At 39.5% G+C, this 27907-nt stretch overlaps 1 protein-coding gene across 5 annotated transcripts in view; it reads left to right on the forward strand.

Moving 5' to 3' along the window:
• LOC308194816 (bifunctional heparan sulfate N-deacetylase/N-sulfotransferase 4) overlaps nucleotides 1-27907 on the forward strand; it is a 164473-nt gene that overhangs the window by 20461 nt on the left and 116105 nt on the right. The window lies entirely within an intron of this gene.

Genomic DNA, 27907 nt, shown 5'->3' on the forward strand with positions numbered 1-27907 from the left:
CTCACATTTCTCTGAGATATAAAGCACAGGCAAGTCTTCACTGTAACCTTGCACTGTCTAGGAAGCCTAGACAACCTGCATAGGCTCTGAATGCTAATGCAAGAGCCCACTACCCAAACACAAGGCATTGTGGAGTCCAAGCCCTTTTTAAGATTCAGTGCAAAGATGAATGATTAATAGCAAACCCAAGCCATGCTTGAGATTCTGCTGATACACATATGTCGCTGATCCTCCTGTACTGAGATGTAGTAACAGGTCTTGTCTGCTGCTGTAAGGATCTACATTTCTGTAACACTATCTGCATATATGCGGAGTACAGCTGGTAAAATCATGTCTAAGCCAAGGACAGTGGGCTGCTTCTGACTGTCTGCATACCTGTATCAGGCCCAGCAGGAATCACCTGCTTGACTTTCAGCAAAAATATTCAGCTATCAACATCTGAGCTAAGGGACCAGCTCACGTAACTATCAGTTTCTGGCATTCCTGTTCTTTGTTGGCACAGGTTATATACATCAGTGGGAGACTATTATCAACACACTGCTAGCATTACATAATTTGCCAGATGAGCTATTTTTGAACAGTTGGGACTGGCAACACTTTGATTTCTGTGGTGTCTTTTTTCTGTAATGAACTGCAGGACTCTCTATAGACACCTGAAATATCATGGGACAGACACAGGAATGAATCTGTCCGTCTTTCAGACCCTTGAGCTACATCAGCAACTCTACCAGCTGCCAGGAACTAACAAGCCCCCCCTCTCCCTCTGAAGCAAAACATCTGATCTTGATCACAAACTCTATGCCACACACCACTAACAGAAAATTCAGGAAATGTTAGATAGTTGGGGGAGGGGAAAGCACTCTGAGGTACCTGAGGTATTTAAGAACTCTGCCTTCAGTTTCTGTTCTCCCTGTCTGTGATGCAGCAACAGGAGAGAAAGGATAAAAATATTTGCATCAAAGGATTTTTCTTTTCAGAAAAACGTATATTATTGCTTTTACTAAAGGAATTGAACGTGTTTTCAGTTCTTCTAGATATTTCAAGCATATGCACACCTACTATACCTATGGACTTTTTCCATTTGGTATATTTTCACCAAATGGTGAAATGTTGATATACCATTCAAGAGTTCCTACTATATTGATGTTTCTGGAATTAGAGTTTCTTTTATGCAGAGATGAAGTTCCTTTCTGATGTTCCCTAATTCCAAGGTACCTACAGAATTCCATTGCAATATGCTATGAAACCATCTTCATAAAGATAGTTACAAAAAACTACAGATGAATACAGGGAAAGAAAGGGAAAGAGAGGGAGAGCACAAAACCAGAGTCCCTTATAATAAAATATTTCTCTTAGGCAAAGAGATTATTTAGCCTGATGCACTGTCAAAAGATTTTCCTGTAAGACTGGCTCATTATTTTTATGTTAACTTCATGTACAATAGAAGGTATAATACATAGGCCAGAATTCCTCATTTACTCTCTTCTTATGTGTGTCTCTGTCATTTTGACTGACATTGAGCCATACATACACACATACAGAGTATGCATTCCTCGATGCCATACAGCAGGTGTTGAAATGGGACAATAATACTCTCTTGATTACAAGGCATTTGAGGAGTGGACCAGGTAAAAGCACAGTTTGTAAGGGCTGACATCTGCAGAAATATCAAGTCAGGACAGGAAATTAGTTTTATTTTGGCATCCCCAAATTTCCAATTTAAACCTAGTGCTGAATACTTAAAATGAAGAGCAATGACACAAATAGTCCCCAGGACTCTTTAGGCAAAGGCTGACCAGCTGTTTCAAACATAGCTGCTCAAGGGCCATTAAGAGGGTAAAGAAAAAGGAAGTTTTTTAACTCCTGCAAAACGATTTGATTGTTGCTCATCTGGCTTTATTTTTCACTGATGATAATCTGTACTTGGGAGCAATAAGTGCTGCATGAGCTAACTGCACTTGACTGCCTTTGTAATGGCAGTGTTGGGTGGGAATTGGATAGACTTGGGCTGGAAAAACCCTGATTTGACAGAGACCATTTTTTTTCTATGCATGTGTTACAAAATGGGAGTTGCAAAATAATAATAATCTTCAAAATATCTTGTTGGCTATAGAAAGGGTAAGAGTTTGTGCATGTTTTAAGTAGGAGGAAGGCTTACGTTCAAAGGTCTCACCCATCTCACTACTGATAACTCAGGAATAGCTATCTTTAGGTATCTTTAACCCTGTCTAACCTATTCAGGGTAATTAAATGACTTAACATGTACTTAAAACACCCTAGCAAAACATTGCAATAAAAAGCATTGTAATGATGTTTGACGTCATTTTCAAAAGAAGCAAGGATTCACCGTGGAACTGTATGGGTAGCTTACATTAGCATGTGTAGTACTATTAGAGAGAAAGAAATGGTGTTTTGAAATTATAACCCACATGTCTTTTTCAAAGCAAATAGTCAGGTACAAAGCAAACTACGTTTCTAGGTACTGCCTGCAGATGTTACTTTCAAATGCCTTTTCCCCACCTTTTCTATTTTCCACAAATGATTTTGGTTTCAGAATGAAGTGAGCCCATTTATTTATTAGTTTCAGGCTTATCACATGAAATTAAACACAAGAATGCTCAGTAATTACAAATCACCTCGCCCTGGAAAATGGGATAATGACAGAGTCCTTGAAATCAATGAAGGTTAAAGCTGTGTGCATATAACAACGTTTCTATAAACCCCAGATAAGATGCTGATTAGGATATAATATCAGCTACATAATAATTAAAAGTTATATTTAAACCTGAAGGAAGGGTTTATTTTGAGCATTGCATGACCTCACAAACGTATCCAGCAAACAACCCCCCTAACTTGATGCCGAAGATAACAAATACTTTGTTCAAACTTGTCTTATGTCCACAGTCTTCTCACAGCTAATCATTCAGGGACATTAACTACATGTGAGGTGTTACTGAAATAACAGTCTGTAGAAAACTGACAGGCCCAAAGTTGTTTTTTTGTTTGTTTGTTTGTTTTGTTTTGTTTTCTGATAGGAATGTGTAAAATTACATCAGCTAATACACAGACAAAAGTTTCCAATATAATAGCTGCGGATTGTACCTAGGTCAATTTTGAGACTACTGCTTATCATTACATATTATATAAGTAGATCTTTTCTTCCCTTGTCCTGTCTGACAGATATGCTGCCTAACACCTTTTTAACAACCAAAGACCACTTCAAAATTTAGAGGAATCTGGGAAACCCCATCTGGTACCAGAAAACCTGATTTACATTATCTCCATTAGTGAAAAAATATGGAGAAAGATTCCTATTCTCTAGAGAATCGGGTAATGGTTCTTTCCTACCAAAGCATAACTATCCACATCAGATTTAGACTGTTAACCTGTATTCTATATAGAAGTAATTAGTAGGACTTCTATCTAGAGAATAACGTGATATAAAAAGTAGTCACAAGGACTACTTTATCTCACAAAAGTCACAAAGCTCACAACAACAAAAGAGCCACCGATTTTACAGATTTTGCTTCCCAGAGTTAGGAATGGATCGTCTTTTTGCAATGAAGAAGCATGTGCTTTACTTTGAGCATATGGAAAGTCTCATGTGTTCCTTACCAAATATCATAAGGCTTCCCTAGACTATAACTAAGGATCACAGAATCACAGAATTGAAGGGGTTGGAAGGGACCTCGAAAGATCATCAGGTCCAACCCCCTGCCAAAGCAGGCTCCTTAGAGCAGGCTGCCCAGGTAGGCGTCCAGACGTGCCTTGAATATCTCCAGAGAGGGAGACTCCACAACCTCCCTGGGCAGCCTGTTCCAGTGCTCTGTCACCCTCAGCGTGAAGAAGTTCTTTCACATGTTGGTGCGGAACTTCCTGTGCTCTATCTTGTGGCCATTGTCCCTTGTCCTATCCCCACAAACCACTGAGGAGAGGTTGGCCAAATCCCTCTGTCTCCCACACCTCAGGTATTTATACACATTGATAAGATCCCCTCTCAGTCTTCTCTTCTCCAGGCTGAACAGACCCAGGTCTCTCAGCCTTTCCTCATAGGGAAGATGCTCCAGGCCCCGTATCATCTTTGTGGCCCTCCGCTGGACTCTTTCCAGGAGTTCCCTGTCTTTTTTGTACCGGGGAGCCCAGAACTGGACACAGTACTCCAGGTGAGGCCTGACCAGGGCGGAGTAGAGGGGGAGGATCACCTCCCTTGACCTGCTGGCCACACTCCTTTTTATGTACGCCAGGATTCCTTTGGCCCTCTTGGCCACGAGGGCACACTGCCGGCTCATGGTCAACCTGTCGTCCACCAGGACACCCAGGTCCTTCTCCTCAAAGCTCCTCTCCAGCAGTCATCCCCCAGCCTGTACTGATACATCCGGTTGTTCCTTCCCAGGTGCAGGACTCTACACTTGCTCTTATTAAACCTCATTTGGTTTATTCCTGCCCATCTCTCCAGCCGGTCCAGGTCTCACTGAATGGCAGCACAGCCTTCTGGTGTGTCAGCCACTCCTCCCAACTTCGTGTCATCAGCATACTTGCTGAGGGCAGACACTATTCCCTTATCAAGGTCGTCGATGAAGACATTGAACAAAACTGGACCAAGCACCGACCCCTGGGGAACGCCGCTAGTCACAGGTCTCCAGCTGGACTCTGCGCCACCGATCACCACCCTCTGAACTCGGCCAGTCAGCCACTTCCCAACCCACCTAACTGTCCACTCCTCTATTCCACACTTTCTCAGCTTTGCTATCAGGATGTCATGGGAGACAGTATTGAAAGCCTTGTTCAAAGTCAAGGTAGATGACATCCACTGATCTGCCCCCATCTACCCAGCTGGTGATGTCATCATAGAAGGCAACGAGGTTGGTCGAGCACGACTTCCCCTTGGTAAATCCATGCTGACTACTCCTCATAACATTCTTCTCTTCCAATTGCTTGGAGATGACATCCAGAACGAGCTGTTCCAACACCTTTCCAGGGACAGAGGTGAGACTGACTGGCCTGTAGTTTCCTGGATCCTCCTTCTTGCCCTTCTTGAAGACCGGAGTGACATTGGCTAACCTCCAATCTTCAGGCACCTCTCCTGTTCTCCAGGACCTTTCAAACATGATAGAGAGTGGTTCGGCTATCACCTCTGCCAACTCCCTTAGCACACGTGGATGCATCCCATCGGGACCCATGGATTTGTGTGCATTGAGCCCACTCAGGCGCTCCCCAACTACCCTCGGGTCAACCACGGGGGAGCCCTCCATTTCCCAGCCCCTTTCTCCCCCCACTAGGGTCGAGGAGTCCCGGGGGGGAGTCCTTGAAGCAAAGACTGAAGCAAAGAAAGCATTCAGTATCTCCGCCTTCTTGGCATCTCCCATTACCAGGACACCCTCCTCGTACAGCAAGGGACCTACATTATCCCTAGTCTTCCTTTTACTCTTTACATACTTAAAAAAAACCCTTCTTATTATCTTTTATCTCTTTTGCAAACCTCATCTCTAGGTGGGCTTTAGCCTTCCTCGTTGCGTCCCTGCAGGCCCTGACAACACTTCTATACTCTTCCCAAGAGGACAGGCCCTTTTTCTACGTTTCATGGACCTTCCTCTTCCTTTTGATCTTATCGATTAGCTCCTTGCTCATCCACAGGTTTCCTGCCCCCCTTCCCCGATTTCCTACTCTTAGGGATGCACCGATCCTGAGCTCGGAAGAAGTGCTGTAAGCTCAGATTATGCCTGATATGATATGCCTGAGACTTTCCCAAATACTCAGAAGAATGTTATTTTTCCCCACAAGTTTGTAGACAATTAGTAGCATACATGAGGACGGTAGCAGCTTTCTTGCACCTGTAGCGCCCGAGCTTTGCATGGCTATATTTTTGTCAGTGCATGAAAACAATACACTCCATGTAGCCTGCTTAACTTTAGCTTGACCAGTAGTAGTTTTATTCTAAATAATAGTTTTATTCTAAATTACTCTGGAAGTATGCAAAGTACCTGATGTCAGGCTGTTTTCATGAACAGGCCAAAATGTCCAAACTAAGAGAAAGTTAATCAGTGACCTGCCAAATCATTTAAGTCCTTCGCCTTCACACTGTTGAACACACGAGACTTTCCACATGCTTAAATTAAAGCACATGCTTTTCTGAATCAAAAGCTGACTTGAATTATGCCTGGCCTTTTTACTTTTGTTTTAAAACCATCTATTTTCCCAGGGGCTTACTGAGGCAGTAAATTGCCCATATGAAGAATGCTGCTTTTAGTAATCACAGATTACTTCTCTTTTTGTTACTTTAAACAGCTCTAAAGACAACCTTCATCTGAAGTGCCTCTATTTTATTTTATTTGTTCAAGTCAGATCCAAAAGAAGTAATAGTTGTAGTTAAGAAAATCTGTTGTTCTTGCCAATTATAGCAATATCAGTTCTACATTTTCCTGAACAACAGAATGTTTTTCAGGAGTTTTCCACATCTGGAGCCAACCTATCTAGATAAGAAAAAAAAAAAAAAACAAAGAAGTTGAGCTCTTTGTGCTTTCCTGGAAAGTATTATATTATTTACCTGCCCTTCATCTGTTCCTTTCAATCAGTGGTCCCTTCTTTGTGTTTCCTTTTAGCATTAAGGACACAATTTCTGCACAAAGAGCGTGAAGCTAGTATGTAGTGGTGGCAGCTTTTTGTTAGTCTGTGGGTATGATTCCACTGCAGTAGAGAGGTCACTTCAGATTCTCCTGCAAAGCTATACTTCTAAATATCCTATAAGATCTTCCCCTTTGGCATTAAGAAGGATCCAAGATTTACATAACATGCATGGATAAGCAGAAACTATTCTTGACCCTTTCCTCATGAACTCCCATTACTAATAATCATGACACTTGGAAATATAGTGTTTAAAATTCTGTTTTTAACAAAAGTTTTGTATTTATTCTATGATTTTGCTTTCATATAAGAAAGTATGTATCAGACCTTCTATGTTTTGATCTCTAAAGCAATAAGATTCTCCAAAATGATATGCACAACTTCCCATTTGCCACTGAGCAACAGTGTTCATACAGGCAGTACCTAAAACAATGTAAACCTAAACTCTAATTTCTCTGCTTGTATTCCTGCAATTAAACCTTAATTGTGCCTTTGAAATGTTCAGAAATATCAAATTTGTTGAAACGTAAGTTATAATTGGCTAAAGATTTGCAGGGAGGTGGAGTTACTTTAGTGCACTTCAGGACCTTCTAGCAACAGGATTTTTTCCACAAGATTTGTTTTTCCGGTCAACAAACGGAATGTGAAATGTTGAGGAAAAAAGTCTGGCATTCTCCAAACAATGAAATTTTAGACATTTAAAATCAGACCTACCTTCCATCACATCCACACAGCACTGTCAGCATGTAAATGAATAGGAAGAAGAGTTTTGAATCCTTCTGAGAAGTCAAAATCCACAGATTTGACTAGATGTTCCTTTACCTTAGTTCTCTTTAGTGTTTAAATTCACTTTCATGAAGAATCTTTTAACTATAGAATTTGATATATTATGTTTCACTTGCAGCTGCCTTCAACTTTCACAGTCAATGTCCCGGTCTATATGATCTATTTTTGTGGTTGTGATTCATTTCTATGGCTGAAAAGAAAATCACCAAAGAATTGTATCATATTGCTCCATCTCTTCATGAACAAAGATAGTGCTGTTCTAAAATGTTCAAAAGCTAAAAAGACCAATGTTTTCAGCTTAAATGGCCTATATTGGTCAGTCCAGGACTTCCACCTGGCAATGAGGTGACACTGCCCAGTTATCAAGGCAATGAAGGTTACCAACTAGCTCACTCCTCACCCTGTCAACCACACTACCCACAGCATGGAGCTGGCCCTGAGCCCCACAGCCACCCCCTGGCATGGAGGGAGGTGCCCAAGCCCCGAATCAGAAATAGGCAGGAGAAAAACATTCGAATGCCCAGAGAAAACTTTAAGTTTTGAGCAATAAATTCAGCAAACAGACAAGTATCCTGACAGAAAGACATCCTTTCAAAAGACATCCAACTGAGCAGAGTAAGCTGTGTAGTCTGAGGTTTTATAAAGTTTTCCTGTAATTTTTATGGGTTTACATTTTCCTGAAACTTAAACATTCATTAATTACACAAATGAAGCATGATTCTGATTCAAATAAATAAAGAGATAACCAAGGAAGAATCCTCCACAAATAAAGATTTTAAACTGAGCAGCTGAATTTTAAGCTAAAATATCTACCTTGGGGTAAGTAAAATAGAGCTCCTGGAAGTCAGGCTGATGGGGCAGTGGGTCCAGGCAGTAAGGTTACCGTTCTGGTTGTTAGAGGAATCAAAAAGACCATTGGGTTATTTAGAAGGTATTTCAACTGCTTTTGAGCTCACCTAAGAGTACCGAGCTATTTTCACAAATAAACTAAACCAGCATTAAACCTCTAAGAGAAAATACTTGACATTTCTCCATCCTAACAAAAAAGTCTCCGCATTACCTTTGCAAATTAGATAACATTTGCAAATTAAACAATATAGCAAGTCATTTCTATGTAAACTTGGCAGAACTTTTATTTCTGAGGGCAAGTCAGCAATAGAAACACCAGCCAACAGAAAGGCTGAGTCAATAGCCTTCAATGTTACAGATCTATAAATTACCAAAGCTGTTAGCTGCACACATAGTATAGACTAATCTTTATGAAAAATGCTACATGATAATCTTTCCATCTCAGTGTAACTCTATTATTATGCCTTGTTTATGATGTCTAAGCCAGGGCTCATCTGTGCTTCTGAAGTGAATGTAACTCAACACTTGCATCTAAGCACAGGGAAACTTTCTACATTGTGCATGCTTCTACATCAGTGACTAAATAACCAAATTTTCATTTCTCAGACATACTGTGTGGAAGGTTATGTTGTTTAAACAACAGCTTTAGACCCAGACAGATAAAATCAAAACAAAACACATTTGTTATTTTTTTCTGTTAGCCTTAGTATCTGGGTAATAAAAAGATTCATTTTTCTCAAATGAGTCAAAGCAGCAGGCTTGTTCCGTGTGGGTAACTTTCTGCTTTTGTTGGGTGGTAAGTTGGCAGCATCAATTGTACTTATGTTTCTGTCAGCACCCACATTAAATATGTTTCTTTATGGAAGAAATCACATTCCAGCCTACTCTGGAAAACTAAATATACATCTTTCATCACATCCAGACTGAAATCCAGCTACCACCTGGATTCGTGTAGGGTTTACCTAGTTAAATGCTCAGAACATTTCTCTCCAAATATCAAATTAAAAATTAACCAAAATATATATTTAGGCATAGCAGCCAGTAAACCACAGACACTTTCCCCTTTTGCTTCTATCTTTCTACTTTCTTGCAGTGTTAGAGCACATTCCCCTACTCCAAATTAGAATTCGGTATAGGCCATGCTCTTTTAGTATTGCTTTAAGCAGAGTTTACTTCCACTTGTTTTACGTGGTTACAATGCCCTAATGCTACTGCAGCCTCCTGCGCTATTTTCGATGTTCTGCAATACTTAGAAATGGATACATGCATTTCAAGAGGATCAGAATAGGATCTCCATGTCTACTGTCTGGAGAACTCGGGACTAGAGTTCTGGCTGAGGGTTAAATCACCAGGTGTCCATACAGCTCCTGTTCAGGCTTGTGGCCTCATTCCAGGGACAAATGAAGTGGCTTTCTGGGCAGGGGACCTCAGGGAACAGACTCTGGTTCATGCTTGAACTCTGCCCCTCAAACCTTTGTGGATATACTTGGATACAGCCAGCTCTACAAACCTGAAACTAAACTTCAGCTGCCAGACCAGATTTAGATGCAGCCCTATGGTTTGTGCAGAAAGGTGTTCAAAAATTTAGATCTGTCTAAGATAATAAGTGGGCTTACTTTCTCCAGAAATCTAGACAGGAACCTTCCTTACCAAGAAATTTTCAGTACTGCCTTGTTCATTCCTTCCCTGGGGAGGAAATTGAAGGGGTAATCCATCTACCAGTGCCACATCCTTTCTCTTCTAGATATGAGTGATGTCAGTAATCACGCTTCCAGAAATACAGATTTTTTTCATTTTAAATTATTCATATGCTTCAGAATGAGTCTCATTTCTAATTTTACTCGGAAGGTCTGACTGTTCTTATTTTTCATACTTTTCATTACTACAACTAGAACATAAACATCACAAAACTAACTCAAGCAGCATTTTGGAGAGGGTACTATTTTTTCGTCTGGTAAATAATGCAATTCTTCTGCAACATGGTTTCTGCTGAAATAGAATGACATTGCAACTGTGTCACCTAATCACTTTGAAAAACACTGCATATCTTCCTTTAGAGTGCAGTCATGGGTCTACGGATCTTCAAGCAACAGGAACCATTATGACAAAATCGTATTAGCTCCTGTATAACATATTAATTTGGCACTGAGATCAATAGCTTCAGTAAAGTGCACCCTTGCAAATATCATTTGAATCAGACATTAAGCAATGGGGAAGTTACTTTATCCATCTGTGAGCGAGTCAAATGAATGATTGTTTGGAATCTTACACATATATTCCATACCTTGCATTTGAATTTTGCAAGCCCCAGATTCCAGTCACAGTTCTTGTTATGGCTTTGTGCCTTTTATTGAAGAACACGGTGGGGTCAGATTTCTTCTTTTTCTATGGGTAACTAGTTACACTTGGCTTTGCTTTGGGGGCTTTATGAAGAAAATGTCATGATGAAAGGAAATGCATTGTCTACTCAATTCACGTTTTGGTTATCTGCATTTGTGTGAGGCAACTGGTGTTAACACAGTAGAAGTCTCTAGCATTTGCTTGGGCCATACCATAAAAATCATGAAAACGGGAGTGGTAGACTAAAGAAAGGTGTCCTTGTTCACTCTCTTTCAGTTTTCTGCTTTAGAAATTCAGACTACTAGCTCTTTTTCATTTAAGTGCTTGGAGAAATTCTTGACATCAGAAAATTTGAGCCAGTATTATCATATTAATTTACAGACTTTTAAAATCTCATGCTAAAAACAATTGAAGTGAGTGGCTTTCTTGCACTGCAATTAGTCTGCAATTAGGCATGACCCAAGGATGTCAGTGTTAGCTTTGCTCAGCTTGCTGGCAAAGGTCAGGCAACAGTGTTGCTAATGGAGATCTACCAACAGCACATAATGCTGGTGACTGTGGATAAAACATTATGGCAGGATTAAGTTTTCCTTATCTCTTTTTTTAGATTTCTGTAAGATTCCAGTGACATTCTTTCTTACCCTCAGTACTCTTCTGATGATGAGTTACAGAAGGAATCCATTTAACCCGACTACTCAAGGTACGCTAACAAAAGTAGCGTACCTTTCAACATAAATTACTGATCTGCCAAGTTGTATGTTTCAGCTTCAGTAAAATAACTCCAGGTACCATATATACCAATACAGCTTTCTGAGGTCTATTTTATACATTTTGCAATAAGCTATTACTAATTTTTATTCGTCTGTATTCAAGATTTCTAATTCATTGTAGATGCCATTCATTCTTCAGCTTGAGCAGTTATCTCCTTTATCTGATATAACCGCAACTATTAACCACAGTTGTGTGAAAACTCCCAAAGCAACTCCCAAAGCAAAATATTGCTACATATGGTTTTTTTGTTTGCTGTTGTATTTTTTTCTTTTCTTTTCTTTTCTTTTCTTTTCTTTTCTTTTCTTTTCTTTTCTTTTCTTTTCTTTTCTTTTCTTTTCTTTTCTTTTCCTTTCTTTTCTTTTCTTTTCTTTTCTTTTCTTTTCTTTTCTTTTCTTTTCTTTTCTTTTTTCTTTTCTTTTCTTTTCTTTTCTTTTCTTTTCTTTTCTTTTCTTTTCCTTTCCTTTCCTTTCCTTTCCTTCCTTTCCTTTTTTCTTTCTTTTCTTTTTTCTTTTCTTTTTTCTTTTCTTTTCTTTTTTCTTTTCTCTTTTCTTTTCTTTTCTTTTCTTTTCTTTTCTTTTCTTTTCTTTTCTTTTCTTTTCTTTTCTTTTCTTTTCTTTTCTTTTCTTTTCTTTTCTTTTCTTTTCTTTTCTTTTCTTTTCTTTTCTTTTCTTTTCTTTTCTTTTCTTTTCTTTTCTTTTCTTTATTACTATTATTATTTTTTTTAGAGATGACATTATCAAAATTATTTCATTCAGTCCAGGAAAAGCAATGAGAGAATCGAAACTAAGGCATATATTCTGTTCTCATAAAGCTCTAAAACAGTATTAAAATTCTAGCTGAAGGGCAAAATTAAGCACATGCTTAAATTTAAACATTTAAGCAGACTTGTTTTGCTGAATTGAGGTCTAAAGCTCCCTAGTTATAATGGACAACAGAATTTAAACTCAAAAATACTGTGAATGAGCTAATGCAGAAATCAATGGTAAAACCTAATGGGAAGCAAAAACATTTGAAGTTTCATTTTTTCTTTTGTTTCCTTTGAATATAATTATGCCCCTTTAGTACGGTTTTTCTTCAGTCCTCTACACCTACTACATCATAATTAGATGGCAAAATCTACATTTTTGAACACTAATTAAGAACATACAGCAAGAATAGTGGATAGGTAGACAGACCAAATGTGTTCAGGCACGAGAGAGCAAATTAATACCCAATAAAAAAAATAATGAAAAAGAGGGAGAAAAGGAAACAGAGAGGAAAAAATAGTTTGCTATGTGCCAATAAATAAAGTTGAGTGGAAAATGACACTCTCAGATGTATACCTATAGTCTTTCCTGTAAGCATTGCACCAACTTTAATATCACATGATTGAATATTATATATATATATTCCCTGACATTTTGAAAATTTTATATAAGCATCTAGGAAAAAAATTAACAAGTACTCTGCACTTCATCCATAAAAGTGCTGTAGCATTAGATTTTGCAGAATAATAGGGTATTAAAGTATCCCTGGAAATGCCTGTTTACCTGCTAAATGGATGTGCACAATCCTAAGTGTAGATACAAATCCTCCAGGAACAGCTTTTCAGGTGTCATTTTAGGTGACTTTGATTTTATTCATGTCCACAGATCTTTGTATTCAGGTGCATTGATTTGTTAACATGGGATCAGACTGCTGGAACAGGCATTTATTAATGTTTGGTAAAACAAAATATAAAATTATGAAGAAGAAATGTGCTATCACTTCTCAGAAAATAAAGAACAAACACATTTGATATTTGATTCCAAGTCTTTTCTTAGCCTGTTCAAAAGTACAACATACCATGTTTTAGACATGCATGTAATCCAGAGGATTTCAGTTCAATCTTTGTATCACTTGAAATTTAGAGGTTAAAAAAAATAATAATAAAAAAAAGAAAAAAAACATTTTGTTAAATTTTAAGTGCCTGCGAAAATACTTTAAAGAAACAATCATATATAATGTAGAAAAAGTGACTGCCTGTTTGAACTCAACCAAGGCAAGTGTCAGGCACTGTAAAAACATTATTCTTATGTTAAATGTGTTTGAAGTCTCCAAAACAATTTTGTAGTGACTGTCACAAATTTATTTGCCATAACAAGATGAAATGGAAGGCCAATATTTAGTGGATTGTATTTGAGGCCAGAGGAGATAATCAATATGACCACAGAGTAATTTTTATCCATTTTTAGAGACCTTTATATAAGAGAGTAATTATGGAAGCTGAAAACACACATGCAAAGGAGACTATGCTGTAAAGGGTGTTAAAATGTGTCCTGCGAAAGCACTGAAGGTTTGGATTAACAGCTTGACTAAATGCTGGAGCTGTGAGCTATCAGGGAACCCTTCCACCTCATTCTCTAAGTATAAGGTTGGTCAAAAATACCAGTGCAGCTTAAATTACAAAATCAGCAGAGTTGCAGCTGTGTCCCTGCCTGGAATTAAAGCTAGAGTTGCCCTTATATAGAAACAGTTTTATTTTGCTCCCATTATCTGCTAGAAAAATTTATGAGTAAATTCCCTCTAGGGCAATGATATCTATAGGTTGAGTGGGGTAATAGATCTTAATGTGTACTACTCTAAATAAACAGTCCAGTAATGAGTTTCCCAAGGAAAGCCAAATGTAACAGAAGAGACCCCTATAATGAAAACATAACCTTTCTCAGTGACACTCAGCATTATCCTCACTGCAAGGATACGTTCACATTCGTTTTACAGAATCTGAGACAGTTTGCAGCAAGTGATGTTTCTGAGTTCCAGAAGTTGTGATTCCTAATTTGTGAAATGTTGTAGATGCCTTTCAAAAAGCTGAGCGTCCGCTTCTACAAAACCTGTTACTTTGAAAGAGCTTTAAGTTGAGGAATCAAAACCGTAATTGTCTTGAAACTTGAGGCATATCTATGCTACTTAATTTCTAATGGAGAATGACAAAAGATGAGGTTTTGCAATCTTAACTAACAAGTACCTTTTTTCACAGATATATTGGGAGTAATTTTTTTTTTATATGCTCAGCCTGCCTGTGGGGAGCATGTGACACATAAAAACTAGCAAAACTAACAAACAAATTTGACTTTCTTCATATGTGAGCTGTACCAAGCACAGCAGCAAGTTACACAACTGATAAAACACATTATGGATCTTAGTATTTCCAGGCTCTTTGCAGAAGACAGTGGGGATCTCTATTTGAAGTTAGATAGTTGGTATTCAGCATTATTTGTGGATAAAATGTATAATTCCTTGGATTTCAGATTATTCATAAGCGACCAGTACTCAACATGAAGAACATTTTGATTGAACATTTGGTGCTCTCAATATGGGTTGCTTCCTGATTGTATGCAGAAAATCAGAGTGCCGATGCTCGCATTCACAATCCCAAATTTAATTGCTGTAACAGTTCTGCAATTGTTGCTTAAAATGGTTCTGTTTTGACTAATGTTCAATGCCTAGCTCGTACTCCCACAGGATGAACTAACTCGTTTGGCCCAAATATGAAACAGCTCGGTGATGGAGGGCGAGGAAGATGAAATATCCTCCATCAATTTAGAAGACAGGTTTATACAGGAAAAGTGCAAGGGTCACATTCACCAGGGCTGGCACAGGAAATCACATCTGACAACTGCAAGGACAGGTTCATCCCAGAGAGGCAATTCACCTGTAACTGTAATCCTCTCCTTTCCCTTTCACACTGGTTTCCCACTTGCGAGCACATGCTGTGCTCAGATGAAGGAACACACCAAATTGATGTGTCCTCTGGCAGCTTTCAGTGCGACTGCTCCCTCTGACATCTGGGACAGCAGCAGCTTCCCAGATTAATGTTTTTCAATGTTGTTTCTACTTTTTTCCTTTCTACCTTTCCTTCCATTTTGAAACTTTCAGGATGCACGCGATTGCGGGTAGCTGACAGAAAGGCGAAATATCCCACCAAATAGCGTTGTGGTATGGCAGTAAACCACCATTCTCTCATCCATAATTCTTCAACTATGCAAGTAAAGCAGAATAATTTGGAATCCTGATCTTTTCTTTTTCTTTTTCTCCTCTCCCTCCTTTGTGCTTTATTGATAGCTGAAAGGCTAATGTAGCCTCGAGAGTGGTCTGTGTCCACCCCAGCTATTCCATTTCAATAAATAACCTTGCCGTGAGTACGTTTTAATTAGTGATTTCATACATGGAATTGCACAGCTATAATACAGTAGGCGTGAAGGCCTATTGAAATGGTAGAAAAAAGGCATAATTATTTTCAAAAGCTCTGTTGGAATAATGCAGGTAAAAAATTCCCCTGCTGGTGCCTGTTTTCTGTGCCCAATGTATCATTAGTACTTCACACTCGCTCTGTGTTTATAAAAGGTTAGATGCTTGGGTCTCAGGTTGTACAGGATGCCCCACAGTCCTGGAGACTTGTTCATTCCTTATTTGCTGCTCCTTGCTGAGATGATTGTAGTGAAGACAAGATTTTGACTTCATTCAAAATTAGACCGAGTTATCACAAAGAAAAATAGGAACAACACCGTGAGATTCAGAAGGATTTTCATAACTTGATGGGCCTGGCCTGGGCACATTTCCTGTGGTGTGGAGTAATGTAAAATAGGCCTAGGAACAAAAACTCAAACCCTCGCCATATGTGTTACTGTTGAAGGCAGGATGACAGAGGAAGAGGTCTGAGGAGCAGCGAAAGAAAAACCTGTGAGGACTGTAAGCTCATTTCAGCACTGAGTCAGAACCAGCAAACAAGATGCTGTGCTTCATGCCTAGAGGGATGCAATACAGAATTAAGGGTGGAGGGGACGACACAATGTGTAACATGATTAAATCAGGCATTAGTTACATTTGCCAGGACTGCTGCTCCATAAATATGACCATTGTTCTCAGGACACGCACCATGGCACAGAACAAAAAGGATGATAAAGGCCAAATGGATTTTTAAACACTGCATTAGGCTGCATTTGATGTGTGAGTTCCCTTGAAGGGCCTTTTTTTTTTTTTTTTGTAAAATTATCATGTTTGAGAAAACTGCCAGAAATTCACTGGCACGTCAATGAAAACAAGAAAGTGTTCTTAAAATGCAGGCAATTTACACCTACTTGCAGAGACCGCAGTTATGGAACACGCACATGTAAGCTGTCATATCTGCCCCCTTCAACTCCCTTGTCATGTCACTGTGGACATTTTGGCAAGTTTTCTGACCTGCACCGAGCCTGAACGAGTAGGCTGCGTTCAGCTGTCGTATGCGCTAGAATCTCAGCCAGGCTTTCAGCCCAGGGAAGAGCACTCTGGAAGCCGAGGCCAGTGGGCAGAGCAGCAGACTGCAGCCCAGTCCTCAGGCTCTTCTCAGCGATGGGCTTTGAGTGGCAGCTGCCACTTTATGTAGCATGGTAGCATCGCGTATAATGCAGCTAATTGTGGTAATGTTTTAGCCGGTGGCATGGTTGTTCTGTCACAGAGATGCTGTGTTGATAGCTTTAGCGAAGTACCTAACAACAGTCAATGACGAGAGAAAAGCTTATGGCCTCAAAACAAATTCAAAGGAAAAGTGGCGAAATGGGAGAGATGATACTCCATTTGAAATTTTACTATTTCAGAAAATAAGACTTTTAAAACCTTGTAAAATTAGAGATTACAAAGGCAATTTACTGAATCTGCCATGACTTTAAATGTTCATCTCCCCAAAAAGGCTTGACAACGTCTCTGCTTACGCATCCTGTTGCAATGCAGACTTGGCAGCTGCTCTATTTGTCCCTCATTTGTATTCCTTTGTTGCACGATTGACCAGTTCTTCAATTTCTTAAATCTTAAGCACCAGCATCTCCAAAGGAGAGGAGTCTGGCTTCCAGGGAGAAGGAATTGACTCGTATGTAGCCTCCTCAGGCCAGCACACCAGCATCCCTCCCTGTGGCAACATTTCACTGCTAATTCATTACCTATACATTGCTCTAGGCAGGAAGGCACTTTCTTCAAGAGCAGCACACAAGTAGTGGTCTTGTTTCCAGAGAAACCTCAAGGTATAATTATAAAGAGAGGTTGTCATGAGATCACCTGCCCACATTCATTAACACTAAAGGTTTGGGGAGAGGGAGGACGTGGGAATGGAGAGGTCAGAAGACAGTTAGGTCACCTGGAAAACAGCAACCTTACAACCTGGGGTCGAGAACAGGGGAAAAGGCAAATGTGAAAAAGAAGTTCCAAGTATGGGTGTTTAGTTAGCTATGGAAGAAATTAAGTCTGAGATGTATTTGTCTGGGTTTTTCTACAGGACGCTTGGGAAGAAATCTGAGAAAGCTGCATAAACTTGAAAGGGATGTATAACAGAGTAATAAGCCAGCACAGAGTTTAATGAGTAGAGAGAAGTGGAAGAGAGAAGATATAAAGGCCACTATGTAAGGACCCCACAAATTTTGTGGTGTATGCGTTCTTGACTATCTATGCTTTAAAGAGGGGAGACATATTTTGGTGTTACAAAATGGAGCAGTGTGTCTGGTATGTGCTGTGCAGATAAAGCTTACAAAATGCTGTGCATCATTGAGGAAAACAAAGCACAAAAGAAAGTTCTTTGGGGAAAAATAAAGGCTGAAATCAAGAAATAAACAGAAAATAACAACATTTATCCACACCTGCTGCCTTGCAGTTGCTGGAAATTGAACATCTTGGATGTGTCTATCTGCACTGGACACATAATTGCTGTTCAGTGTTCTCAGGGAAAGTCTGGAAAGCGTGGGGTGATCAAAATCCCTGGGGCATACCCTCCCTTTTCATAAAGGACAGTCAATGAAGCAGTGACTACTTAGATCACCTGATGGTATGTCTCCCCTAGTAACCAAACCTCTACTTTTTCCAGATATGGCACTCTTAAAAGTAAAAGAGGAAGAAAATCGTCCATTCCATTTATATTGCTGAAATCTGTCCATTCCACTTATTTTGCTAAAGTCTGGATTAGAACATATGCTTTTTACCCCCCAGGAAAAATTTTTCCTGTGAACATCTAGGTAAACGATTCACCCTTGGGAAGTGTGTGTACTCCACAAAGCTGTGCAAGGAAAGGCTGAGGGACGCACTGCCCTTTTTTCCACCTCCCACTCCCTTCCTCATTTGGCTCACTTATTGGGAGTAACAGAGAGAGGCCAGCTTTTGTTTCTGCCTGACTTTTTCAAGGTTCTCCAGAGATGATCAAATGACCAAGACTACACCAATCTTAGTTCAAAGCATGCTCTGATCCTACATAAAATTACTCCTCTCCTCCTTGCACTGTATGAATGGAATAAGTAGATGATGGTCCTATGTGACAGAAGGCAAGAAAGTCAGATTGGTGAGGCTACACTTTTTGGGTCTCCAGATTAGGATGCAGAAAATGAACGCAGCCTCTGCCTTAGCCAAATGCAACAGGAACTTTTTTGCATATTTTTGATATGTGATCTTATCAGCAGACAGCTTTTTCTTTTCAGTACAATAAATCCTTGTAATTCTACCGTACAGAAATCTGACAGTACAGAAAGTAATCTTTATGATTGCTAAAAGTCTGTGCACAGCATATATTACAGCTTACAATAATTATTTATTACTGGTGCTACCATTAGAGAGTGTTTAATGCGCTCGTGGCCAGTGGGCAGAAAATAAGCAATACCGTGTGACAACAGCAAGAACGCACTTCTTCAAGTAGCAAGTAACTTTTGAAAGTTCTTGTCAGGCTGTAATATTTTTCCCCTCCATGCAAGAGTATGAAAATAAAAACTTTGGTTATATAAATCAGAGCAGGGTGAGCTCACTCCTGTGCCAAGAGTGAGCTGAATGAATCCTGTAGATGTTAAAGCTGAAAGGGCCTCCTAGATCATCTTGTTCTGCCTCCCTTCCCATTGCTATTAAAAACTGCTGGTGTCACAGGAGCAGAATCTTAAATAGCAAGTATGGAAAAGAAATACTGGGCTCTCCCCTCTGGCTGCTCATCAGTGCATTATTGTTCTCTACAGAATATTTACTACAGCTTTCTTTTTCTATACCTCTCTACTTTGTCACGTAACATATCTAATATTCACATGACCACCTCTGCAGTTATGGTTCCACAACAACTTTCTCTAGATAAATTATTCCATTGTAGGACTGACCTTAACTTTTTTACCTAATGCGTAAGATGAATTTTATTTTTTCTAGTTACAGTCCATTACACCTTTTAAGTACTCAATAATTCCTCGCTATCTTTACCATTAGTAGAGTTACATATTTATAGACAAGTACAACCTTTCCTTATTGCTTCAATAAGGGGGTATGGAATTGACAGCCATATGATAAATAGTAAATTCACTTGATAAAACAAGGAGTCATGTGGAAGACAACTTGCAAAGGCACAAAGAGGAATTAGCAATCCCAAGTGCAAGCATGGGTGGTATACACACAGGTGTGTAAAAAAGGCAGAAAAAAGAGAAAGCATTTTCAGCATGACAATTTCCCCCTGAAGAATGGTTCTTTAAAGGCGGTTTGAGAGAGGCAAGATGTATCTATCAGTATGCAATTTGCTTTATTTTCTCTTCACAGAAACAATCAATCCGGGATGAAATAAGGTATATGAGGACTACCTCTTTGCTATTTGGCATTGCATAGTAATGCTTCATGTTTTCTCTATTTAGCTGCACAAGCATTAAACAATGAGGTTTCCTCTGCTCCCCTGTGTTAGGGCCTGAGCCCGTGGTTATGTCCTGGTGTGCTCTGAGAGCAGGTGGACGTGATCCATCAGAGTGCCACCAGCACCGGAGCTGCGCCATGCTTCATGACCCGGCTGAACTGGGCACAGAGATGCGCCAGGGCCGGACATGAGCTTTGTGCCCTGCACTCAGTCCTTGCCAGCCCCAGCACCTCAGCCTCTTGCTATCCTCGCCCCCACATCTACAATTCATCATCTCATAAGCAATTCCCCCTCCTTCTGTTTTAATATTCGTTTTATTTTCCCTAAATGGGTTATTGGAAATGTGTCCTTGAAAGGAATCTATCATTACAATTTCATGCTCATAGCTGACTCTATTTCCTGGTTTTCCAAAGGGTGTTCTTTTCTTTTCTTTCCCATCTTTCTTATCTCACCAATATGCTTATTAAAGCTTTTGAATATCTTTAGACCATTTGCCTAGCATTGACTTCCCGCTTTCTGAATGCCAGAGTACTTGCCTAGCGCTCTTGTGATATATCATCTGAATGCAGGCTATTTTTTCCTATTATGCAAATTTTATTTTTACTGAGAGTTAAATCTGTTTTCATGTATATTAAAGTGCATGACAGCTATTATTGTTATCAGTAGCTGCAACTTGTTTATATCCTGAAACAAGTAATGCTAATACTGGTGGTATACGCTTAGTAAATATATATATATATATAAAATAATAATACTTTAAAAGCATTGGAAAAATAGAAATGGTCCAGTGGGCTGGCAAGCAAATGGTGAGATGATTCCTCAAACTGACTAATGTAAATATTGCTGAATCTCAGGTTTTACATGCTATAAAAACTTTACAGGATGGTCTCACATTTGTTTTCAATTCAGGTCTGTTTTTCGTTTTTGGTTTTGTTTTTCAAAAAAAGGTGTTATTTTTTTTTTTTGCTACAGTTCAAAGTGCCATAAAGTAGGTGCAGAGACAGTAGCGTAGCAACCACAAAAAAGTAAGTTTAAACACTGAGAAAATTAGCTTTTTGCTTTCTAACAGCAGGGCTTTCATGTTCATATCTTCTTGCTGGGTTTGAAACACCTGTTTTTATTTCAGCTGACTGTTTGCTCATTCTTTCAGCACAGGAAGCTGTGTGGCAGTTCTGAATTACAATTAAGTACGCCTGTTTTCTGGGGATATTCTTTGGTCATCTGCAAACAGTAGGCAGAATTTTGAACGATGAGGAAGTCATTTTGCTTTTAAAAGAAATTAGCATTTCCTTGAAATAGAAGTGTTTTTTGATATGATACAGAATTGATTACTGTGATTGGCATAGAAATAAGCTTATTTTTGGCTGCTGACTCTGGAAAATTTTAGTGATCACATTAAATAAATCCAAGCAATAATCCCTGTGATTTTTTAAATCCCTTGTTAGGCTGTTTGTCCTGTCTGCACAAGAAAGTGAACCCTGTCGACAGCTGAGGTACTGAGAGAGTTCAGTGTTTTGGCATGTTGCTGGCTTTGCCCGTTTACCCAGACTGAGTGCAAGGCTGTGACTCACCTTGGATTTGCATCTTTGTTTTACAAGTTCTTGGTGTCTGGAAAAGTGGATGTGAAATGCTGACTTTAATAGCATGCCCTTCTAGTAACATCTACTCTGTGCAAGCCTACATGGCCACATAACAAGAAAAGTAGTGTAGAACAAGTCAATGAAGATGACTTTTTACCATCTTCTTTTTTTGAATCTTAGTTTAGTAAACCTTAAATACTTTTGCATTCTCTATTACATTTTTAATTAGGGTAAGCTTTCCTGCTGATATATTAACTGTAACAGTCATGCAAGACCTTTGAATTGTAGAGTATACCACACCAGGTGCACCCTCTGACTGTTTTACCCTGAAACTAAACAATTTCTACCAAAGCAGAATCTCACTATGTCCACTCCAGTTAATGACAAGTGATCTTTTCACCCAATCTGCCTTCCAAGCTGTGAGCCTCCCAAACATACTCTAGAAGGCCCTTAAACATATACTGGAAAAAAACAGTTTCAAATATGCCTATTCAGATTTTACAATTGTGTTGGCTTGTTTCCAATACATTTAAAGTATCTTGATGTTTCTGTTCTCAAATTGTGTGATTTTTGGCCTCCTCTATGCTCCTTGTTAATGAGGGCATGTGAAAGGCTGAAGGGACTTGTTCATGGAAGCTGGATCTCTGTCAGACACATTGCAGTGCCCATAGAAGACAAAGATCAGGATAAAAAGGAAGGAAATGACTGAATAGCCCTCCCAATCATTAACGTGATGGCTTCCCGTGTCTACGACCTGGATGGCTTCCAACCACCAGTATTTTGGATGAGTGGCTGAACAGCTGCCAGCTTGCCATGCTTGACCCTGTGCGATTTCCCCACCACCCGTGGAGCCCCCTTTGGAATGAGGGGTGCCCAGAGTTTCTCTGGGGCTGTCGCCCCCTAATGTCTCCCTCCACTGCTGCCTCTGCACAGCCCAGCTTACCGATCCGGCAAAAGCTGTGGGGAACGAATGGTTTTCATCCTCTGGCAGGACAGAGAACTTTTGGAATGGCCCAAAATGAGCTTCTGACCTCAGACTCACATGGAATAAACATAATTCTCTATTCTTACACCATAAATACAAATATTAGGCTTTCCCTCCCTTTTTTTTTTTTTTTCCAGCCCTGATTTTCCATGAACAGCAAGTCAAAATGAGGAGAGAGGGAGAGGGGGAAACACCTTAAAACTTAAATGAATCTTTTGCATGACTAAGATTCTAGGACACATTTTGCTATATATTTTTCCCATTTCTAACTCAATCTCTCTTTCTTTTTGCCTCTTCCAACTCTAATTCTGTTGGCAGCGTTTCAGTTGTTGTGGAAGTAGTGCTGTAATACCTCACACCAAGCTGTGCAAAGCCTTTAAGATTATGGAGCTATAAAATGGACCTAAAATTCTTATGTCCATGTTATGGTGGGGATATCCAAAGCCCAGACGTTACACAGATTGGTTGTAGTTAAGCAGAGCAGAGCTCTGAAGAAAATACTACTATCCTTACTCCATGCCTCACTCATGCCTAGTGGAAGATAGACCCACTGCCATAATTAGTGCTCTTCTTTATGACTTACTTACACAATTTTTCAAAACATGTTATTGACACGTCTTTATTTTCCATGAAGAGTTTGTATTGGAATATCTTTACTAATGACTTATTTGCAGTAAAATAATGACAACAATTAAAACAACAGCATTGTTGAAGAATTATTGATTATTGAATAATGTGCTGCTAAATAGTGAAGTGTTAATTTTTTTTTCAAAAGTGTATTAGAGACAGTTCTATAGTTAAAGCTGGAGTTTCCTAATGTAAGATTTATTTTTTATTTATTTTTCAAATTAAATCTATCTTGGAAAGAACGTATGCTTTGTTTAGCTGGAATTTAGTAAAATCCAACTTCTGTCAGAAAGAGAACAATTTCATACATTTATTTAGCCTTTGGGATTTTCTCAGATCATCACATTTTCTAGATAACTCTTAGAAGAGGGAAAAAGGAAAGAGGTTCATAAAGTGACTACAGCACAACCCAAAGCAGGAAGGGAAAGATTGACTTGACTCCATTAAAGCAGAATCTGAAACCAAAAAACAGCTGACCCTTTTTGATCCATTTCACGTTTAGCCAGCCAGGAGTAAAGAAAGAAAGAAAATGGAAATTGAGAGATTTTATACGTAAAGAAGTTGTTCTTTTTCTCCCACGTGACGAGAGCTACATGTTACTTCGTGGTAAGGTGTATTTCTGTTAATGCCATGTCCAAATCCATTGCAATTGGATACAGTTCCATTATTGTGACTGTTTTTGAAATGACAGGCCTGAATTTAGCCCTAAATAGAATAGAAATTATACTTGCAAAGCAAATATTAAGCTTCCTTCTTTCTCATACCCCCCTTTCAGTAGTCTATGTGACCACAAAGACACATCATTCTAGAAAGCACCAACCATACTTACTGGAGTACATTTTTGAATTGTAATTTTTAATCTAAAGTATTCTTGTATTTCCCAATAGAGAAAGAAAGATCAGAAATACTAATTTTTTCTATTGCATCTATAAGAGTTGAAAACAAGGATGTTATTTAAACAGAGATTGACAATAGCTCTGCCAGGGACATATAAATTATTCATCTCCAAGATGTGATGCAGCATTCATAGAATCATAGAATGGCTCGGGTTGGAAGGGACCATAAAGATCATTTAACTCCAATCCCCCTGCCATAGGCAGGGATGCCACCCTCTAGGCCAGGTTGGCCAAGGCCCCATCCAACCTGGCCTTGAACACCTCCAGGGATGGGACATCCACAGCTTCTCCGGGCAACCTGTGCCAGTGCCTCACTACCCTTACAGTGAAGAATTTCCTCCTAATGTCTAGTTTAAATCTATCCTCTTTTAGTTTAAGGCCATTCCCCCTTGTCCTGTCATTAACTATCTGAGTAAAGAGTCCTTCTCCATCTTTTTTATAAGACCTCTTTAAGTACTGAAAGGCTGCAATCAGGTCTCCCTGGAGCCTTCTCTTCTTCAGACTGAACATTCCCAGCTCTCTCAGCCTTTCTTCATAGGAAAGGTGCTCCAGCCCTCCAGTCATCCTCTTTGCCCTCCTCTGGACTCACTCCATATTGTTCTTGTGCTGGAGGCCCCAAACCTGGTCCAGGTGGGGCCTCAAGAGGGCAGAGTAGAGAAGGAACATACAGAAATATTTCACTGCTATACTACACTAAGCAAGGATAATATAGATGTATGGACACAAATGCCACCAGGTGTCATTAAGTCACTTTTAAATAAGCATTGAACATGCAAATTAATGAGACAGGAGTTGCACAGAAGTGCAGGAAAATGCTGTCTAAGAATGAATTAGCTAAGAGCTGAAAACCGTAATTTAGAGAACATGGAACCTTCTATTAACCGCAAGTTTCCTGTAACTCTTCTCCTTTGTTGAATCTACCTGCTCTCAGAGCCTGGCTACTACAGAGAGCTACAGCCTTCTCCTTCCAACTCTTTCCAGATTCCTAAAGCAGTGGGGGGAGAGAAAATGAGCCACATGGCCCCGTGCAGGTGCTGGCTGCTGGCACAGGCTCCCATGGCAGCAGAGGGGAAGCCCCTATAGCTGCATCTTGACCCCCGGACGGAGATGTAGATGAAGAAGTTAACATAGAGGAAAAAAGATTCTTGTATTCATATGCCAAAATATTTGATAACTTAGATTCAAGTTCTAGATAAACAGTTTTTGTCATTCCTGATAGCACCTCTGGGGTGTCTCCACGCCAGCTATTGGGAACAGGATTAATCTTCACATTTAACATTAGAGAAGAAAAGGATTCTTTGGAATTTAGAGCTGTTATATGAAGACAAAGAAAGAATAAGAAAATAGAAATAAGAAAAAACTAATACATTACTCTTTCATTATTTATAGAGTTCTACAGGAGACATTTTGTAAGCTGTTTTGTTATGTGTTGCTAGCACTAAATACCATTAGTATTTACTGAACAGAGTCTCCCTTATAACTTTTCCTTGAACTAGTTATGAGATTTTGTCACTTTCTCTGGTGGAAGTTACCTCAGAGCTGCTGCCTCCCCTGCATTTGACAGTAGACTGCTCTTGCACCTGGCAGTTCCTCTGTATCCCGATATCACTTGGTGTGCCTAACATGAGCCCACACCATCCCCAGCTCTGCCTCTGTACAGTCAATTCTAATGCTATAGTTTGCATTCAGTCTGCGCCCTCCATTCACTTTCTCCGCTGCCGCCTCCTCCTCACAGCCCAGTACTTGGCCATCAGGGGCCGTTGCAATTCACGACAGGCATCAGGATTCCTGATTTTTTCTTTCCTGTGCTCTCACAAAGAAGGTCAGACGCTTCACTTTGCTGACAAAGTTAGATAATTCTGGAGAAAAGTAGCAAATAGCTGTTTTCATAGCTGTAACGAGCTATTTTATCCAATGAGATCATAGCAGATATACCTAAAATACACTTTATGTTTTCCCTTGTTTTGCTGTGGTTCTTTGGCAGATGGAAAGAGCTTTTCACATCCCTGTAGGAGCACTGAAACATATGCAATGGGCCGAAGAACTACTTTTGTATCTGTCCCCGCTGGTTGCTTTCCTTTCCTACTCCTTGAAGGTTTCTGAGATAGCAGCAGTGAGAAACGCTGCTGTAAGCCTCCCTGGACCACTTAGGATGGCAAACAGTTGCTGAAACAAGCAGTGCCACCAACCGAAGCCTCACTGAGTGAACTATGGTGAGAACATTTACAGTGATTGTTGTCAGTACCACTACTGGAATAGATTAAAAAAAAATAAAAAGAAAAAAAGTAAAAGAAATAACAACTACAAGTTAGGTGAGATAATCTGGGGAAAAACACACATTTTTCTCTAGAGCAATTTGAAGTAGCCCCAAATTCTGATACCTCTGTTTAAATCTGAGAAACATCTTTTCCTTGAAGTCCTTTTTGAGTGCATATCTGTGCTAGGACCGCAGGATGTGTTTCCCCTGCAGCAGCTCGGCTGCACGGTACACTCATGCTGAGTCGAGACCCAAGGGTCCACCTTCCCCAGCACACACCCTGAGCTTAGCTGGAAGCAGCTCAGGAGCAGGGGTGAGGAAGCAAGGCAGCAAAAAAAGAGACTTTTCCATCTGGATGATCAAAGGACCTCCAGGTGAGGTATACTCACCTCAGGTATTCAACTCAGCCAGTGGCACTGCTCCTAGAAGGACCTGCATGGTAATATTCAGAAAAATACAGAAACCTGGTCCTAAGTGACCTACGCACATTTCAAAGAAGACAGCTCATTCTCTGTCTAAGACCAGCCAAGTGCAATGAATTGCAAGAATAGACTCCTAAGTCTTAAGCAAATATTTTTCATAAAGGCAAGCTTCGTTTTTAATGGAGGTGTGAAAGTAAACAGTGTACTATTCAGAAAAATAATTATTAGTGTTTAATTCAGGGGGCCTTCGCCAGTACTAATGTCGGTCAAAATCAGGGAATTTATGCTTCTTGAGATTTAATCACTGTCATCTCTAATCTGACTTAAATCTTTTAAGGACATTTGTAAAGGATTTTTCCCCAGATGAATTTTAGTGTCATTGTTTGAAACAGCATTACCCAAAACACTGGTGACACAGCTCTTTCCAACTGTAGAGATGTAGCTGCAAGGCTCCTGCTCCCCTGGAAGGGGTACTCACCTCTCCCCCATCATTATCCATGAACTCATACCCAGCATAGACAATGTGAACAACTTACAGGCAGCTTCTCAGTCATACTCAAACTCAGGTAAATAAGGGTAGGAAAGAAAGTTAATATATGCAGTTATTTTAAGGGGGCATGGATCTTTCCATGCTTCAACTTTTGAGGAAGCTGAGAAAGACTGCAAACGAGGGCCTCGTACTGAAAACACTTCAAAACCAGAAAACCACAAGAGAAAATTAAAACATGATGATGCATTCACAGGAAAAATGTACCAGATACAACAGAGAAATGCAGACAATTTCATTGTACTCAAGTCACATCTATTTAAAAATCCTGTTCCCAGGACTGACAACACAAACCTGTGTGCATTTTCATATGGGTTTGCTCAACCAACTTGAAGAGAGTATTACTACGATTCAGTTACTGAAGAGAAAATTCTAAGCCAAAATGTGATGGTTTATACTTTCTAACCTACAATTAGGTAATCTACAAAATTAATTTCTTTCACCCTTAATGAGGTTCTGTTATGTGGTTTTGTGTGCATTATTGTGTGCATTAGTCATAGCCTGACTGAAGGGAAATGCAGCATCAAATTTATTTTAATAGCACTTTCCTTAAAGTATATTAACACAGATGAATTGGCAGATCCCTAATACACAGCTTAA

The sequence above is a fragment of the Anser brachyrhynchus genome (genome assembly GCF_964034855.1).
Source record: "Anser brachyrhynchus genome assembly, chromosome: 4".
Lineage (NCBI taxonomy): Eukaryota > Metazoa > Chordata > Aves > Anseriformes > Anatidae > Anser > Anser brachyrhynchus.